This window comes from Symphodus melops, assembly GCF_947650265.1.
Source record: "Symphodus melops genome assembly, chromosome: 4".
NCBI lineage: Eukaryota > Metazoa > Chordata > Actinopteri > Labriformes > Labridae > Symphodus > Symphodus melops.
In genome coordinates this window covers 5,688,690-5,709,013 of record NC_136694.1, presented here as the reverse complement: position 1 = coordinate 5,709,013, position 20,324 = coordinate 5,688,690, and the positions used below count along the sequence as shown (strand labels likewise).

At 40.4% G+C, this 20,324-nt stretch overlaps 1 protein-coding gene across 1 annotated transcript in view; it reads right to left on the bottom strand.

The window, feature by feature from the left end:
- Nucleotides 1–11,001, bottom strand: part of klhdc8a (kelch domain containing 8A) — a 35,351-nt gene extending 24,350 nt beyond the window's left edge. The window contains exon 1 of the mRNA XM_079341206.1: nucleotides 10,940–11,001. The gene's annotated coding sequence lies outside the window, so the exon portion shown is untranslated. The remainder of the gene's footprint in view (nucleotides 1–10,939) is intronic.
- Between the last annotated feature and the right edge of the window lie 9,323 nt (nucleotides 11,002–20,324).

Below are 20,324 nucleotides of genomic sequence, written 5' to 3'. Positions count from 1 at the left end.
TGCTGAACACAGTCTGAGGCCTATAATTTCCCCCCAGCTGTGATGAAACACAATCTCCTGTAAAGACTCTCGGTGCATGAAGGTGAGATCAACTCAATTTCGACATTTTCTGGGAGAAACAACATGACAGATGCAGACACGAGCTCCGTCACTGCTCCTGATTTATGGACTAATGGGGCTGTTTTGAGCGACGTCAGCTCCAAGCAGGCATCAGAATCTTTCATGTGGAGATGTTATTGCATTGCCATTCTGGCATTACCTTCCAAGTCGGATTCAGCATTTTGGAGACATTCAAGGTTTATTGACTTTGACCTGATTTTTGTGTAACCAGTCCCCCGTTAATTTAGACTCCTTACACCCAAATGTTTTTACAACACACAGCATATAAAAGGCTTTTGGATTGTTGAAAGGTCTCTTAAGTGCACTTCTTCCAACTACATTTGGAGAAAACTTCTGTTTGCATGGTAGGAGTTAGTTAAAGTATCAGGAAATCCAATCTGTTGCCAAAAAAATAAAAGAAGTGCCAAAACTGCTCTTCTCCCATGACCAGATATGTTCTTAAGGTTCCATTTAAGGATGAATAGATCATTGCTCTGTGTATTTCTCTGACTGCATTTCAGCGAGGATACAGCAGCAACATTTAAGCAGCAGTGGTTTGAACTGTTGGTATTTAAAAACAGCCTCTTGGACATCTTTCTGCTTTCATCCTCCCGTACCATCAGTCTAAACGCTTGGCCTGGGACTTAGGAAACAGCAGCTCCTACACCTCCCTCTTTTAGTTCAGAAGCTATTTTTCATTGTTTAAAGGTGAGATAAAAGCCCTGCTGTGCTTTGCTCGAGTCCACAGCTCTCTGTTCTTTGTTTTTCTTTAGGTGCAGGATCATTTATTTACTCTTAAATTAGACCGCAGCATTCAAACAGCACATCTGTGCCGCACTCTGGAGCTGACCTCGGTGCACTGCCAGAGCTGAAAATATGTGTAAGTGTGTGCACTTTTCTGAATGTATGTGTGTCAGGTAGTATATAAAAATGCCAGAGAAGGTGTCTGAGATTTATCAGCCTCTAACAGCTTCTCACACAAGCTTGCTTTTAACAATGCTGAATTTTGTCTCCCTGAGCTCCGTTGGCTGTTTTCTCCTCCCCGAGTCTGATACCATCAGTTGTGTTTTGGCTCACAGAAGCCCTTATCTGGTGAAGCTAAGCGCAGGCCAGCTACTTCACGATATTAACCTGCTACTGATACAGTTTCATTTTGTGTAAGGAGAGAAACGATAGAGGCAGTAATGTGCAGGTTTGAGAGAAAATCAACTCTAAGACAAAGAAATGTTTTTAAATATGTTTTTAATTCACCTGAGGTCCAACAAGAGGTTTATTGTATTCTGAAAAGGTTCATTCGATCATATCCATGAATATAATGTGTCCACACGCAACCACAGCTCATCCTTTGTTTTGCTTGTTTGTAGCGTTCAATGTCTGTTTAAATTCACTTCATTACCGTAAATTCCGGACTTTAAGCCGCTACTTTTTTCTCACACTTCGAGCACTGCGGCTTCTACTCCGGTGCGGCTAATGCATGGATTTTTTATGGGGACAATGAGCTTCTGCGCAAAAACATTTGACTTCGTCACGTCGGATCTTAATATCAGTCATTTTGCGCTTCATGCACGCACCCTCATGATGGAAAACACACGGAGAAATACATATGATGCAGCTTTCAAGTTAAAGGCGATCGACCTGGCTGTCAAAGAAGCTAACAGAGCTGCTGCACGTTAAGATGACACTGACAGCGACAACAGAGACTGAGGAAGTGAGTAATGAAGTCATTCTGAGGCAGTGAATGGATGGACTTTTTCTTGTGAAATATATTACGGTCATCTTTTTCATCAGCCGTGTTACAGACACCGTCGGCTAGGCTTCGTATTGTAACGGTTCATGTTGTAAAGTCAGTAGTTGATAATGTGTTCATAATTCCGATTATGTGGAGAGTCAGTGAATGCACCAGCGAGAACGTGTTGAGTGGCTGTATGAGAGAACGCTGGGGGAGAGAGTTGGATTGTTACGGCAAGTTATGGTTTTGTTCTCCGCTGTAAACGGCGTGGTCACGGCCGACAGTGATCGCGTTATTAAAAGTTATTATTTGAACGCTCTCGTCGTCCTTTAACGTCCGTACGGACGCTACAGTATTTGCGGAGGTTACCGGTAACCTACGTCTGTGTAAATAGCTCTTGTTATAGCGTGGACACCTGCGGCTTATAATCAAGTGCGGCTTATATATGTACAAATACATTTATTTACTTATTTTTAGCCGGTGCGGCTTATATCCAGGTGCGCTCAATAGTACGGAATTTACGGTACTTTGTAAACGTAACATCTCTTTATTTTTCTGACTTACGTAACATCACTTGATGGAACTTATTGATCTTTGCTCCACAACACTTGACGTTGTTTTTGGTTATGGCCCTTGATTTAATTTTTTTTTTTGAGATTTCAGCACAGCAGCTTTGAATAACCTTTAATTTTTATTCATTTTGTCTGCCATTTTTTAAAGTCACGAGAGCTTTTAATTATGGCTCAACTGATATGGGAGTTTTGGATTAGCCGATAGCGACATTTGTGAGAGAAGAAATGATGAACAAAATATCGTCCGACATGTTTTTTTTAGATCTATGTACTATTTGTAGAGATAGAGATACATACACACATTTAGTAAGATGATCCTTCAAACATCTCAAACACTTATAGTAAAGATATGCAGTGTAGACCAAATAGTCACTGAACTGGAAACTGTGAGTGTACAGTATGCGTCACCCCAAGACAGAGTGATAATGCTTGTTGTAACCCATATAGCGCCCTCTTCTGGTGGAAGAGAACTACAAGTGTACTACAAAAAACTCCAGTGAAATACTTTTTGACTATAAATAAACATAAGATGGATGTAATAATATCAGCTAAAACTTTTCAATAAACAAAACAAATATTGAGCAGAGCATCTGTATTTTGATATAAATATGCAATAAAACAGAGTGTTGGTTCAAGTCTTTTCTCTCCAACGCTTTAACTCTCCTCAAGGGATCTCTTATATAAAGAAAAAACAACAGAAACCTGATCTTAAGTCTTCTCCTATTAAAATGGTCCATTATTAAAGCAGTAAAATACCCATGTGCAGGAGAGTTCTCCAGACACACATTCCCCTGCTTACTGCAGACACACAGAGGCAGAGCATTAGTCATTCATCTTAGGAAATAGGGTGAATGTTGATCATTCAAATGAAGGCGATGATCAAGGGGCTGTTTCCTGTCATCATTATATTCCTTATTATTACTCTTTCCAAGCATTGCAAACTCACAATGACTCACCGTGTCTGAGGAGACAATAATAACAGGACTACAGTCACTTAAAGCGCTCTCATACTTTGTGTTTGTCGTGAGCGTCGTGTTGGTGTTTCTTCGATGTTTATATTTTCCCACTGGCTCTGAATGCACAGGTCAAGAGAAGGGTCTCGTGTGACATCTCACAAACTTTCTCACAGAGGAAACGTTCCAAATATGAAACTGGCAAGTTTTGCATCAAGCAACAGAAAAGTTGAAGGATGACATGTTTCCAGGTAAATGACTGATAGCACGGCTTGCAAAGTGAATAACGTGCACATTACTATTCTTCAATCTACATTGATTGTGTGCCATTTAGTACAATGTCGTCCTATAGGGGACCTAAATATACAACCTATATAACCTCATGCAGCCCGTTATCTTTTCTCAGGTAGAAACAAACAATAGAAACCATGTTAGATGCAAGGACAGGAGTGTTTGTAAATGTGAGAAGATATTCATGATTAACGGACTCATGTGTACAGCAGGGCTCAAAATCATAATCATCATTGTTTTGATCAATAGTGACGTCATAATTATCGATGACAAAACTTTACTACGACCAAACACAACCAAACAAAACCAATCAATCGATAATGTGGTTAGCTAACACGCTACGTTTATTTCGTCATTAAATCAGCAGTGTGTTGGTTCTGTAAAGCGCTCACAGTGTTTGCTTGGTGTGTTTAATTAGCTGCTCTGGGCGCTAACACTGGATCATCTCAGCCTGTATTGTTCAGCAAGGTGCTGATGTCGCTGCTCCTGGCAGCCAATCATATACTTTGGGGCGGGACTCGTTGCCCAGGTAACATGAAGGTGACATGCTGTGAGCCGATGATCACAGGAAGTGAATTTGGAGGAACATATGGTCAGGATGTTAGGAGTTTTATTAAACTAGATGATCAACAATTCTCACTGACATGGACTCTTTTTTTCTAAACTTATAAATTTATTCATGATATTATATTCTCTTTGTAATTATGATTAAGTATGATTTCACTTAATTTTTTTCTTAAGAAAATAAAAGAAAATCCTAATAATCGGGAGCATCGAATTTGAATTGCAATATAAATCGAATTGGCATCCAACAATTGTGATCAAATTGAATCATCACAAAGGCATAGTGAAATGTCAACTAAGTTTTAAATCAATCACAGGTGCATCCTGGGAGAAAAAAAGTCCATTGATGTTGTTCTCTCCATAATGACTTTGGCCTGTTTACACGCAGATCTCACTCTGCTCCCTCTCTCTCTCTCTCTCTCTCTCTCTCTCTCACATAATACCAAATATTGCACAAGCATCATCTCTGTCTGTGAAGGTTGTGTCTGCTCTCCCAGCAGTAAGAGCTTCTATGAGAAGACACAGCAGACAGAGAAGAAGCACTACCTCCACAGCTTATGTTTGGAAAGTGCAGAGTAGAAACATCAACCAAGGGACTGTGAGGCTTAATATAGAGCCACAGTCAAGTGGGAACGCATAGATTCCTCAGTTTAGTGTTCAGGATCTGTCCTGTGCTTCAGACCAACACAGTATGATGTTTAGCATGTGGAGCAGGAGTGTCTTTACCTCTTGGTCTGTTTTCACTTAGCACTTTGTCTCAACTCTTTCTGATAGGCTAGATCTCACATGAGTAATAGCTAATCAACCCGTAAGCCTGGGTGCCACTGACAGAAGAGCTTTTAAGATTCAAAATTCTAGATTTTGACTTCAATATTTGTATATTTACTCTCAATAGCAGTTCCAATGATCAGTTATTGGTCTCATGGACTCTTAATAATCAGTATCAGCCCGGAAAAAACCAATAACGGTCGAACCCTACGAGAAATATCCACACTCACTGACCTATAATATCTCAGGCCTCCAGCGCTGTTATTCACCATGTGAACATACAGCACCTTCCAGCAGGCAGATCACCAGCTGAGCTCTTATCTTCCTTGTTCCTCTCCTTCCAACTGAATGAGCACGGCAGCAGCTGCAGACATCCTGCACTTGGTCAGCTTCGAGATAAGCTGAAGCCCTAGCTAGCTGCAGCTCCAGCTGATCTAATAGCCGGGGCAGGATTAGGTGAAAGTGCTGGCTTGACAGAGTGAGGCGGGGTGCTAAACTGTGAAGGGTTGTTGAGTCCCTCCACAAAGACTCGTCTCTTGAGTCTGAACTGACCTCTGGATCGATAGACCAGAGGGGGAGATGGCGTCCCTTAGAGAGCAAGTGCAGCCAATGGCTGCTCTCTCTGTTAATCGTATCTCTATTCGGTGCACACATGAACACACTGTGTGCTATCTTTAATAAATCACGCTCAGTAAGAAGTAACAATGCAGCATAATAATGTTGTGGAAATTACCTGCTTCTGTCACTAGAGCTTCTTTCAAATCTGCTGCTGCTGGCCACCTCACTGTGAATGTTGTCATTTACATATTTTACACAAGATTGAAATGGCAAAACGTTCCAGACCAGCTGTTCGTGTGTCCGTGTTGGTGCTGATGAAGTGAATTAGCAGTGAGAATCTGGCAGCGCAGGGTCCAGGTCCTGGGATGAGAGAGCTGAGATTAAATCAGTTGTGGCTGATTGTTGGCCGGGGCTCTTGTAGAGCAGTTGGTGTTTCTCTTATCTGCCTTTAAAAGGCAAACAACTCACTCTGCCCCCCCTCCTCTCCCTTTGGCATAGCTGTCCCTGAGTGTTATTATGTGTATATTATTTCTTTTGTGCGTATGTGTGCATGTGTCTGCGCTCAGCTGACAGATGCAGTAAAAAGTAAGCTGTCACCGTGGCAACTCAAGTGTGCATCAAGAGGAAACAACAGAGAACCTTCTTCCCTGCTTTTCTTATGTCACTCTGTCTATCAGGCCGGAAAAGAGAAGTTCTGCTGGGAAGCACACATGGAAGAGGGAAAGAACAGATAATCCAGGTTTTACTGCCATTACTAAAACATTCAAAAGACGTGCATTTTGCATGTTGTTATAGCTACTTATAGGATCTTAAAGCTGTTTCACAAATTAAAGAAGTTAATGTTGTTTTTTTCACTTTTGAAGGGCTTTCGTTCTCTTGCAATTCCAGAGCGCTATTATCAACCTTACTATTTGAACCCTAGGAGGATTTTTTTCCCTCGCTTTTTTACTGATATATCATTCTTTCCTAATTGACATAAACGTGACAATAAATATCATCCTGGCGTCCGCAGACTGCCTCCATCAGTGGGTCAGGGTGAATGTGATTAACCTGAGCATTCATGCGGTCAGAACAAATGTGCTAAGTTGAACTCCACTGCCACCTTAATAAAGGTGTTTGCACTGCAGAGCCGACACAGGTCAGGCTTCAGATTTGTCTTTATTTCATTATTGTAACAGAAGAAAGAGGGGACTGTCACAGACACCTACTGATATGTGAATGTGATGTGAGGAGGTGAAGACCCTCTGCATGAAGCATTTTGACAGTGGGGAGGAGGACAGAGAAAACGCTGGGCCGACGGGTACAGGAAGTGGATAATTAAAGTGTGACTCTCGAGCGAGTTAGTATGGGGAAACATAAAATCCATTTTCAGATTGAACCTGACAGATTCCATTTAAGTTACCTGAACGTTTAGGTGATTTTTCAGGATGTCACAGTCTTGTGTCATTAAAACGTCTCAGTTTTAAATGCTGAAATAAATTCCTCCCGCTGCTGCTTTGAACGGCCACTCGTGGCGGACGGAGGTTTTCTCAAGGTCAGATGCTGCATAAACGACTTCCAGACAGCTAAGAAGTGGATTTAGGAGAACTGCAGAAGCTTAGGGAAGCTGTGCTGGTTTCATACTCTAATTACTCAAACATAAGTGAAAATCCATTTTCATTTTTAAACACTGACTGCAACTATGAATTTGAATTGATTGGTAACACTTCAAAATCAATGGGGAAAACAAATTACAAAGAGTGAGCATGTGCAACAAATGATTCGAGAACTTCATCCTGCAATAAAAGGTTTGTGTGGAGTGTGGTATTCTTATCAATACACTTTGCTCAAATACAGCGAATATCTCCACAAAGGTGGCTAACTATCAATTCATTGAATATTTATCCACTTTAAATAGAAATAGAAATGACCCTTTAATCGATAGGAACTTCTTGTGCTGAGTACGGGTGAAGATGTTGTCAAAAGAGCGTCCCTCTGTAAACTGAGCACGCTTCATAATAACATAAAGCATGAATGTGCTGGATGACGACGTTATGTCCAGAAGGGGGGGGGGGGGGGACTAATCATGCTTTGAGTTTGGCACCACATGGATTGCCAGTGTCTTTTGCTCTTCAACAAGCTCTATAACATTTCAATGCAATTTCATCTCAGAGTTGGAAGCAGTTGAAGCCGTGAACGAGCTAATCTGAAAACGTAGCTGCGTTTTGCATGTTGCTGGGCCAGGAGCCATGGAAGCGGAACAGAAATAGACACAGGCGCTTCGGAAAAAGAAAACGCTAGAAGATGTGAGAAAAAAAAACCCAACAAGCTTGATGTATGCATGGACATGACGCGCTATAACCAAAGAGCATGCTTGGTTACGTAAGGACAATGTATATTCAATCTCTTCTGTGCTCTATTGAGTCCCTTAAGCAACCCCCCCCCCCCCCCCCCCCCCCGCCCAAGCACTCATTTATTCAGGGCATCGTGGTTCTGCTCCCGACTGCTGTGTAGGAGTCAAATTAAGAGTGAGCTGATCCGGTGTGGCAGTGTTGTGAAGGCTTGAGTGGAGAAAAGAGCAGAGAAGGAGGGAGAAGGAAAAGATGGAGGACAGTTTGAGAGAGGAGGGGGAGACACGGTGAGGGAGAGGTGGGCTACGTTAATGGATGGAGGATATTACATGGATGGGATAATGAGATGAGGGGATGTATTAATGAAGGGGTTGATAGAAGCTGGGTAGCAAAACTAACGGGTTATATGGAGCAGGCTCTATTACAGAGGGGAGTTGGGGACATTTTAATCCCTGTGGCCTTATAAGTAATTACCATGTGATAGAGACTGAGAATGGTTCGACCTATCTACTGTCAGCAGAATTGGAATTAACTCCCTAATGGTTCTTTCATTGCACCAGGCTTTTATGTGTGTGTGAGTGTGTGCTGCTGTACTTCTACCCTTTTAAGATTGGAATGGTTGACTTTCAAAGAGAGAGCATGAGTGCTTTTTTATTCCATGGGCTCCTTACTACAGGACTGTAGTTTCAGGGAGGAGGTGTTGTGTGAAGTGAAGGGATCTATATCAAAACTAAATGTGAACGTGTGGATCACAGCAGGAGGTCTGGAAACAGTATTATGCAGTGAGCTATTTTCTATCTATCTGTCCTACAGGTTCAAAGTATAAACAGGCTGCTTGCTCTTCCTTTGGTGTGAACATATACAGTAACCGTAGCTAAACACTTTCCCAATTAGCATTTAGCATATTAGTTAGCCCTTTTATCCTTATTGAACATAAATGCTTTTAAACTATTTTAAAGCACAAAATGTTCTAAATAACTCAGAACAAGTTAGTAGCAACCACACTCGCTCATAGACCTACAGTAAAGATTGAAGAAAAAAACCTCTGTGAGTAAATAAAAAATAAAAAGGTGACTTCAGCTTCAGAAACTTTACAAACACCGAAATATTCTTCAATTGTGCTCATGTTTTGCCCACAGTATAATTTGATATATAAGATAGCACATAAAACAGATGTTCCGTCTCCGACTGGTCCTATGACAAACTAATGCTTGTAAAAGGTTCCTAAGTATGTATTGAATGCGGGCGTTATTTTGGCTGCATTTGGAGCGGAAGCGGTTTGATGCAAATTCGCAACAAAAGGCGTCAATGGGTTAACATCAGCATTAGATCTCTACAGCGTGTGTTGGTTAAAAGCAGGCCAAACTAACCTGAAGTAAATGAAAATAGTTGATGATTTTGGCTGTATATGGACCAGACATCAACATTTTAAACCTGCTCTCTGTACAAAACCAAGGACTGCATATTCAAAAGAACAACACGTCTCTGTGTCCTTCTGTTATTCAGGTAAAGACAAACTACCCCCACGATGTGCTGGTGACATAACCTGGAGCCGAGACATGCACAGATTCGAGCTGGCTGCTGGAATCAGGGGATTCTCACCACGCTCCTTCCACCAACCGAAGACACATTTAACTGAGTGATAAAACATCAAAGATCCAACCAGCCAGTTCAGTCCGAAGCTGAACAGATTCTTGCATGTGTTAGACGTTCAAAGTTTTCATAGTTTTCTTTAAGACCTCTCTTACCTTTCCTTTATTCTACTGAACTGAGCCGTCATCAACCAACTATTCAAAGAAAGAAAAAGTGACAACTTCATTGACGGTCCGGGGCCGACCGGGATGCCAATGAGAGCGGTAAGAAGAAAGGAGGCGGGCTCGCCGTCCTCAGCAACAACCGATGGTGTCATCCTGGCTATATGACAACATGCGACGGCAACAACTGAATTTCCCCCTGGGATTAATAAAGTATTTCTGATTCTGATTCTGAAGTGACAAAATGAAGAGGCTAGATCCCATTCATTGTGTATGAGTGTATCTATGCACCACCGAGCTCTCGCTTGACATTCATTTCACTTGACAAACATTTTTAACTTAGGCTCAGAGCTCTGCGACATCTGACAAATATCTAGATTGAAAAAGAAATGTCCCGACAGTTTGTGCGTACAGGCTATCGTTCTAGAGCTGCAGCTCCTGGACGAGCCTAAACTCTCCCCAACACGGCCTCTCCTTCAGTGCTGCTCGTCTCCTCCTGCTCAGCAGAAGAAAGAGCAGCGCTTTTTGCTTAATAGTGGACCCAAACAAGCATACTGTGAGTCCAAAAAGTAGCTATTTTCCAGACTATGATTTCGGCCACATATCAACGGGCACCTTTTTGAGCGTGTGCACTCCCCTTCTGCTCTGCACCCTTCTCTGTGGCAAGCTTCCAATCTGAAAGGCCCTTTAAACTCAACATAGACAGTCCACAAACAGCATAGTGATGATATCTATTACATATTTCCATGTTTAGTTAAACAGAAATTGTGTTCCAATTGCTTATACACACAGAAGGTACCAATGATGTAATTTTTTAAATGCTCATTTTTTCTCTTGTCAGTTTTGGCCTTTGCTCTTATTCAAAAAACAACCAAAAAAATATTTACTGTTTTGAACACAAAGTAACGATATGGAGTATGTGCACCAGTTGTCAATCAAGTGGGGACTTTGGCTCACTGCTGCCATTGCACTGTATGAAAGTGTCACTCATCCAGTCAGAAGAAGCTGGTCCAGTAACCCTCCAGCTGTGACTGACAGACAGACAGCTCCAACTTCCTTCGTACTTTGACAGGAAGAACTTCCCGTTCATCTCACAAGCCAATGAGCAGGCTAATGTTACGGAGACCGGCGTCGGCTCTCATCGATTTAACACGGCACACTTTGCATAGCAATTAACTGAAATAGTACTTATGAGAGTGTAAGGAGGGAAGTAATCAATGCTCGCTGGTATAAGAACCGATGAGGACAGGAAGTCGAGGTGAGGAAGAGTGAGAGGAAGTGAGGCACTCAAACAAGAAGAAAAATAATGACACATCTTTACCTCCGTGTCGAAATCACAGACAGAAAGTCCTGGAAGATTCCTCAGCACTCCAACCGAGTTATCTGTGAAGTTAGGAAGATGACACTGTAACTTCTCGGAGGGTAATCACCTGTTTGAAACTCCTAAATGTATAATATGTTGATCCCTCCACGCTCCAGAAATCTCTCAATCATTAAAATAATGAAGTCATTAAAATAACACTACAAGTAGTGCAAGGCTGCAATCAAATGTTTCACAGTCGGTGGTTGTTGATTTAAATCTGAGGCCAATTTGAGGTAAATTCACTTTGGAAAAAATATTACCACAAGGTTCTTTTTTTTTTCTTTAATTACATTAGAAGAAGAGTCTTTTTTTTTAAATACATGATTATATTTCCCAAATGTCATAAATGATTGCACTTTTATTGTGCCAACTTCAAGTATGACATCGACAAGTAGTAGAGAATAACTCAAACATTACCAGGTATCACAGTCAACTACATTTCCTGAAGTAGCAGGCAGCTATTTGTAGTCTAAAAGCTCTCATAAAACTATCGCACAGCACTGAACTGTGACTCACTGAGTTAACAGTTCAGAGCCAAAAGGCCAACACAAAGCTAAATCATTTACTCAGGAGTTGGTGGAGACAAGGAGAGTGTATATTGGACTTAAATGTAACAGGAGGCCAGATTTGAAAACAGCGGCTGTAAGTTTATTGTGCTGTTTGTTCGGTACATGTGTAGGAAGGCAATTAATATCATCAAACTGCAGAGGCAGAGAGCCTGAGGTAAACCACGGTCATAAACATGAGCAAACACAGGGTTTAATAATGTTGAGATTATGGAGCAACCTCCAGAAGAACATGTCAGCCTGTCATTTGTTATGCCCTGGGAACCAGTCATACACCATGTACCTGTCGTCAACACCAATGAATAACACTAGCATTGTCATGGCAGTAGAGATTAATTCAAGGTGAACTCTGAATGAAAACCCTTTGACAAGTGATCAATCTATCAGCCCTGTGTATTCTGACGTTTTAATTTCATGAGAGAAATCATGTTGTTTTTTTGACAGGATATTAACTTTTTGCTATGTAACTTGGGCGAGAATGGCTCTCTGACAAAACACTCCATGTCGGTTGTCTGTATGTGGAATACAACCGCCTTACATTGTTCAAAACTGTACTGCTAACTAAGTAGACTTCATTAAATGTCGTTGACACCATAGTTAAAATGGAACAGTCGAGAAAAGGGTGGGTCTTTGTTTTTTCACGGATTTGTGATTAGCAACTCTGAAGCACAAAGGTCAAAATTACATTGTTCTGCAAATGTAAGTTAAGTTGAGCATCTCAAACTATGGAATAAAGTGTGAAAGACGAGGAGAGTGACAGTCTCTCTCAGGGGAGAAAGGAAGAGAAGGAAATGTCATTCTTCCTCATCTCAGCCTAGACGCTCTGAAGACAGGAAAATGTGCTGAATATTGAGCAAGTGACCTTTCAGATAAGACCTGGATGGTCTTTATATTCACTGTCATTGTTGTCATGAGGACATTAACAAAGGATCCATCATCATCAATCATTCTTTCAATTGGCTCGGGGAGATGTTTTAAAACTTCTTTAACTACTACAGATGATTTAAACAATCCAATGACGAACACAGTTACTTCAACTAAGTTGTCAGTCCTTGCGATCTACGGTAGCTTAAACTATTACACTTTGAGGCAACACAACAATTATTTAGACTTAATCAAGGTTATAAAGTTAAGCTATAGACTGATTTGGTTTTGAGTCCTAAAACCAGGAAGTGAGTTAGCATTTTAGCGCCATGGGTTCCTAACTCGAAAAGTCAAGGGGGATCTTGAATGGGTTTGTGGTTAGACGCCTGAAATGAGGTCTGTGGTTAACACAAGCTGAAGAGATGTTAACGTCTTGTTCAACGAGATAAATTACGTTAGCTAAGACCCCCACTTGTGAATTTCAAAGTTTTTACACAAACTTTAAAAGGCGGTTGCTAACAAGTAGCTAACTTAAACTACAATGGTTGTCACGTCATCACGCCTGGAACTCTCTCCCTAATCCTCCTTACAGCCTCTGGTCATGATTTTCAGTGTTCTGGCAAATATTAGGTATATATATTAGGACATGTAAAACACAATAAAGCTGTAGCTTGGTGTAGCCTAGTATTAAACTTGCAACTCAAGTGAACACCATTGGCCCCGTACTTATTACTGTAAACATCACTTGAAAATGTTGGGAGAAACTTTTGTGTTGATTTTGGCGCCCCCTGTGAACAAAGCTGGACCCCTCTTTCTTTGCTGACCTCGTTATACATGTGTAAGTCATGTCTTTTGATGAAAATGTCACCCTGCTTGCCTTAAACAGTGAAAAGGGTAAACAAAGTCTTATTTTCAAGGTTGCTGTGACTCATTTCGTCCGACAACTCAACAGCAAAAGCTACAAGCAATGAAATCAACAATATTGTTGCTTATGGTGTGTTTGTTTTTACACAGGGAGACACCATCCTTTATTTGTGAGTGTTTCATAACTTAAGTCCTCACATGAGCTTTACTGTAATTGATGGTTTGTGTGTCATTCACAAGAACTTTGTATCCCACTTTGCATAATATTTCCAAGAGACTAGCCTACTTTTCCCCATCACACAGAAATGGTTGTTCTTGTAGGTTCCAGGTTTTACAATAGCAGTCTACAAAACATTCAGCCTGCTGGTCTAAATATTGATTTAAATATGACAGTGTAGAAACAGTTAAAGGAGAAACAACATTAAATGTCTGCATTGTAGTCTAAGGTGTACAAGTGTCTGGTCAGTTGATAATAGCCTGTTGTAAAGGACAAGTGCACTTTATTAGAACCGTATCAAATTCAAAATAACTTTTAAATAATTGGCCTATAATGACCTTTCTTTACTATTAGCTTTGACTGTACATCTGCTTCACAAAGTGGCCAAAGTTCCGAGTGCAAAGCATCAACTTTCTCGAGGTTTCCTGACCACCATGCAACCACATGTAACGAGTAACGAAAAACAGCTAGCTAAAGTACTAGCTTCACTTTTCGAGCCAGGACTCATTTAAACCAAGCGTGTCTCCTCACAGTAACGTCGATATTATTCCCATCAATGTCTGCCTCTCGAGGTACTTACTTTTTCCCTTTTCCGTCGTCCTTCGCTCGGCTTGTGTGTACGTGTGTGTGTGTCTCCTTCTCCCTCCTCTCCTCCTCTTCCTGAAAGCGAGGATGGAGGAAGGAGTGGGATCCAGGCGGAGAAGAGGGAGGCGAGACGCGCCGCTCACAGCTCCCCGCTGCAGCGACAGCTCACCTGCGGAGGAGCCGGCTCTGAAACGACGGCGCTCCGCTCACCGAGCCTCATATATCGACATTATGTGGGTCACGAATGAAGTATTCATCTCCAGCTTTCATTGCACAAGTACAAATTCATCTCCGCGATGGTACATCCCAGGGAGAGAGCGAGAGAGCTTGAGTGTTGTTATAACCTATATTTGGTAAAGAGGAGCCCGCAGATCTGTTTCATGTTTTGGAATTGAAAAAGATTGTGTTGGCCTCTGCACTGCTGTAGTGGGCTTTCAGTGGATTTGAGGTGAAAACATTAATATTTGATGGATTCAAATAAATTCAATTGGAAATGGTTCTAAGAAGTTGTGAATAACATCTTGTCATTCTTTATTCTGGTAGCCTGTAAAGCTGCAAGCTCTAAATGTTCTGGTTATTCTGACATTGATAGCAGCTCCATGACATACTGTCATATTTACATTATTTTGTTTCCATATGCCAAACAAAGGCATACAATCATATAGCTGTAGGCCTATATGCTACAAATTAATTCTTTTTTCAGCTCCACCATCTTGAGAAATCTTCACAAACAGCTTTTCTAGACTAAGAACAAAGCAGGGCAAAAGTATTTCAAATCCATTTAGAGCTCATGTTTTTCATGCTCTCACTGGGAAGGCTTCCTGAAATTAATGGAGCTGTTTTTGCATGCATTTCCACCTGAGCTTTACTTGACATGATGACACACGTCATTGACCACTGAAAAATATATTGGCATTTGAGTGATACCATAATACATTAAAAAGGTAGTAATTTGTCAATTTAATAAAGCGTTAAAGCAAATAATTAATTGATAACAAAACAGTTCAAAGCAGCTCTGTAGCCTCTTCATCTTGAACCATATAGTCAGACATTTTCATGTTACATATTGCATTTTGATGTGGGCCTGTCACACCTTTCATTCTTTGATATCTAAATGACTATTTTCATTGGGTTCTATGTCATACCAATTGATTTTCAGCCTAATGCAGGATGAAGCTTAAGGATTTGTAATTGTGATATAGCTTGTATGAGAAGCTTCAAGCTTCAAAAGTTGTCTTCACTTCATTGTTAAAGTTATTAACACTTTCTGTTTTGTAAGAGAGCAATGGCCACTGTCATCCTCATGCATACACAATAATCCATGTCTAGAATCTACACTGTCAATTAGGCTGACAGACAGCATAGCTTTTGGGTTTCTGTCATTGCCTCCAGAAAATCAAGCTCCTCTGATCTTTCTCTCTCTCTCTCTCTCTCTCTCTCTTTTCTGCTTTCGTCTGTGCCTCCACATACTCTGCCCCCCATTGCAATTTTTTAACAGCCAGACAGAGGGACTATATGGCCCAGAAATCCTGCACTGAAGATGGGAACCAACTCACTGTCAGCACTGCTGTCTGCCCCTGTGGGACCTAGCCTGATTACAGCACCATCAGTCTTTTTCTTTTAGTTCTGGACATGCACACTCACACACACACATACACACGCACAGTTGTGTCACTGCATGCTCTCAAGTCACATCTGCACTTTGCATCTCATTGAATATGCCGTTTCAACTGCATTATTATTATCTTAAAGCCTGGAATTTGAGAGGCCTCCGTTTGCTGTGTTTTCAGGGTCTCAGTGTCTGAGACAGAGATGAATGAGGAGATATACTGTTACCGATGACAACTGGCCAGTCATATAATTGGCTTGTCGACATGTCACTCTCTATCACTGATGTTTCCATTGGAGCAGAACAATGGTCTTGGTAAAAGGAATCCACTGCTACATCTATAACTAAACTGACACTCAAACTGCCCACAGGCAGCAGTTTTTACTCTGAAAAACTTACAGCTAAAGTGCTTTGCCCAGGTATAAATCTGCCAGGAACCGCTGGATTTGTTTCATAGTTCTGTGCTCGCTATAATAAGGCCAATATGGTTTTGTATGAAGCTTAAACACTTTCTCAAAGGAAGATGTTGTTTTTTGACAAAATGCTTTATTTGTTAAGTTATGCAGTAAATGATGAGAACTGAAGAACTAAATCAATCCATCTGTGCTTGTCACTTCAGCAAACACGATACTGGGGGAGTGCGAACCGAAAGAGCTGTCTACTCTGGTACTCTTTGTCACTGGAACCAACCCTTTTCTATGTAGCTGGGGTGAATGCCTCTGCTGTTGCACGCAAATAAGGCTGGTCTTCGAAATAGAAATCTTTTAATCATTGAGTTCCTTTCTGCATTCCTTTTTTCCACAACTATAATACCTTCCTTACTTTGATTTTTTTTAAGGGGGAGAAATAACAAGCAGGAAAGTTCCTTTCCTGTCGCACATTTTTATACATGTGGTACAGCCGCTTCTATAGCCAACCATGTTGTATAAATAATACAATCTGATCGCCATGTGACCACACTATCCCTACACTCTGCACTTCTAACAGATATTTATAGGCTGCAGCTTCACACACCAAGAAGAAAGAATTGGTTTAATAGATAAATTGCCTTCAACACAGGCACACAAAAGGGTTAACAGTATTTGTTACACAGAGGGCAGTAATAATGAAGAATTGTGCTTTACTGAAAATAGTTCAATGTCAAATGTCCTTTAAACTATTGATTGAGGAAATCTCTTGGCAAATAGAGGTTGGTGTATGCTCGCTCATGATATTCAATTCAATGCTCAAAACTAATTTCAGTAGAATTAAACTCGAGGATCCTATTCCAGCACGACAATCTATTATGCCTAATGGTAACAGACACTGATTATAGTCACAACATGTAGATTATGCTGTATGCTGCCTAAATGTTTTTATGTTCTACTTTCATTTGGGTCTTTTTCTTGTGGTTTTGAAAAGAGTTGGATTAAAGATTAGTTTTCTTGACAAAACTCAGGCCAGTGTTGAAATGGAAAAAAAATAGGGTGGGAAAAATCAAAGTGATAACATCACGTGGCAGCTAGATTGAATAATAACTGTGAATCATTGTCCAATTACTTTTGAATTTTACAACAGAAACTTCACACTCATCTCTGTTGGCATTGATCTGTTTGGATACACAGGAACTGATTCTGTCAATACTGACATAATTGCTTTCAAAGTTGAATCTCAGACTTCCACCAGTGAAGGCTGCGTTTTCATCTTCATCACTCTTGTCAGTCAGATTTTTTTTTTTATCTGACACATCGGATGCCAAACTGGCAGGCTTATCGTGCACATGAAGCGCATGCTGATGCTACAACTTCTGCAAATTATTCTTATAGAGCATTATATTAGACCATTAAACCCTAAAATAGTCTCCATTTCAAGTGCTTATCAAATTAAAAAAAAAAAAAAAAAACTAGGTCAGCCTTGGATTGTGTTTATATTTGAATTTCCCTCGGGATCAATAAAGTATCTATCTATCGATCTGTCTGTCTGTCTGTCTGTCTGTCTATCTATCTGTCTATCTATCTATCTATCTATCTATCTATCTATCTATCTATCTATCTATCTATCTATCTATCTATCTATCTATCTATCTATCTATCATATTTCCTAACCACTATCCAATGCAAATCTGGATAATATATCTCTGCATATCTGGATATCTGGATAATATATCTCTGCATATCTGGATATCTGGATAATATATCTCTGCATATCTGGATATCTGAATAATATATCTCACTTGTCCTGCAATTTTTATTGCAAGGTCATTTCAAATGTGCACTGTAACACTAGGCTAATCTAATTTTGTTTGATATGGAGATCCAGATTAAAAGAGTAAAATGTTGCAATAATGAATTCTTTGGACACCAATGTGGTTCTGTAGACGACACATTGTGTAACAGTTGTGCACGTGCCAGACATGTTGCTTGTCTTAAATTAGGTTTACACACGACACTTTGATAAATCAATCCCACATCTTACAGATTCAGATTCTGAGTTTTCTCATTGCACAATCTGCCACTTGCACTAACTATTGCATAAGAATAGTTGTCTCCACTCTACCAATAATTTAGTGACAGCAACCAGACATCCAAGGACCTCTTTACAATAAAAAAAAATGTTCCGCTCCATTTTGTGGGAAAATAGAGACATCCACTCTTTCTTCCACTTAGTCCTGTGATATAAAGTAGTATGTTTTCAAAATTCTGAAATCTTTTTTTGAGCCAAAAAAACATCTCTTTTTTAGTCACAGATTCCCCTTAAAAATGTGTACTTTTTAATGACATTAGTTGTTGGTCATGGCAAAAAGCTGAGCCTTACGACAGCAAGTAAAGTTTTGTTGTTTCTGGACTCAGCAATTAAAGTTAATCGTTGATGAGTGAGTGTTTCCTACACCCACTTCTTCATTGATGCAGGCTATTTGATGTGGGACCAGTTCTGCAGCCTCTCAGTGGATCTTCTCACCCCTGAGATGCTCTGTAATGGCTCCCCAGAGTACACTTGTCTCCTCCTTGCAATTTATTTCGAACTTCTCTTGGCTATAAAGTTGCAGTGTCATTTCTAAGCCACTAAGCCTGTACGTGTCTATGTTCTGCTTCACCTCAGTAATGCTTGTGTTAGCTGTCATATAAATAATCTGTCCCTGGCTTTAGTAGTGCGAATGCAACTAAATTGGGCAGCAATTGCCTTCGCTTTGTTTGAGTGAAATAGACAGATAAGGCTAGTCTACGACCATTACAACAAATGACAACACCTCTAGATTTTAGAAACAAGCTTTTTGGTATAATACAGTGTATAGAAATGAAATAAATACAAATATAAAGTGTTCATTCAAGTCACAATAAGTAATAACTTTCCCCCATTAAAATATTTAGCATGCACGTCGATCTTATAGTTCAATGACTTTCAACTGGGGGAATGGCTTTTACTTCATTTCCACAGAACGACTCATTGTCTGCTTTCAGGCCTATGCAACTTTGAAGTGAGTATGGTGTTACAGCATTTGTTCACATATTAACCTTCAAGAAGCCAGTCATTTGGATTCTCTACTGTCAAGATGTGCTGCCTTGTCAAAAATGTTACCAGATTTGCAGGTATATTTATTTAAAGGCAGGGTTGGTAATTTTCGAAAAAACTAGCATGATTTTGAAAGTAGCATCCTCTCCGTTCTCCGTATACACCCACCCCCTCCCCTCTGTGCTCCCTCAAAAGCAACGCCCCTTACTTACTAGCGCCATTGATCCAGAAGTGGATTTCAGCTCATGCTTTGAGCTCGTGCATGCATGGGGTAGAGAGGCTTGATTGGTTTATAAAATGTGTACCGAGAGGCAACATTTACAACTTCTACAGATGACAGTTAGGACCTAAAGACAACATCAACCTAAATCATAAAAAAAAATATCTGGAGAAAATTACTTACCCTCCCTTTAAAGCCTGGATACATAATTTCCTTTAATGTATTTTGACTAAGCAAGGCTTAACGCTTCTTATAGCTAGTCCTCAAACTAATACAAAGCATTGATTGGTGTAATTATATTATTTTACAACTCAGGATTCCACGCAGACAGTTTGTTTTGACAGTTTTTTTTCTTCAAGGGAAATAATCTGACATTTTGGACAGGAGCACTAGGATTAGCCGAGTGTCTGTGTTTTCAGATTGTGTCTGTTTGTGCATTCCTCCAGCCTATGGTTCTATCTAAAGGCAGACGGCAACGCCACTTCTGTTATGCTGCACATTTATGCTTTCTGACTTCTGGTTCAAAAATTCGTTCGGGGAATGTGGAGCATGGACAGAACATCTTGGCCATTTTACATTTAGGTTTCAGTCAGGCCTGCACATTTATTAGAAAACTCATTTTGTTAACTTAAACACTGTGCTCATTGAGGAAAAAACTCCATCTGCAGCATCTTCAAAGGTAACACCCCTCCTCTAACACAAAACAGTATCTCTTGGCACTTAGAATACATCTGAATTTGACACTCATACTCAGTGCTACATGCATTGTAAGGAAACTTTTGAAAATGTCTTGACCTAATTCTGCAGACAGTGTCCTCATTTCATATGAGAAAAGAGCTGCAGTCAGTGGTGGTAGACCTTTACTGGCCTTTACAGAGCCCTGACCTCAGCCCCTTCCAAAACCATTGGGACGAATTGGGACACAGAAT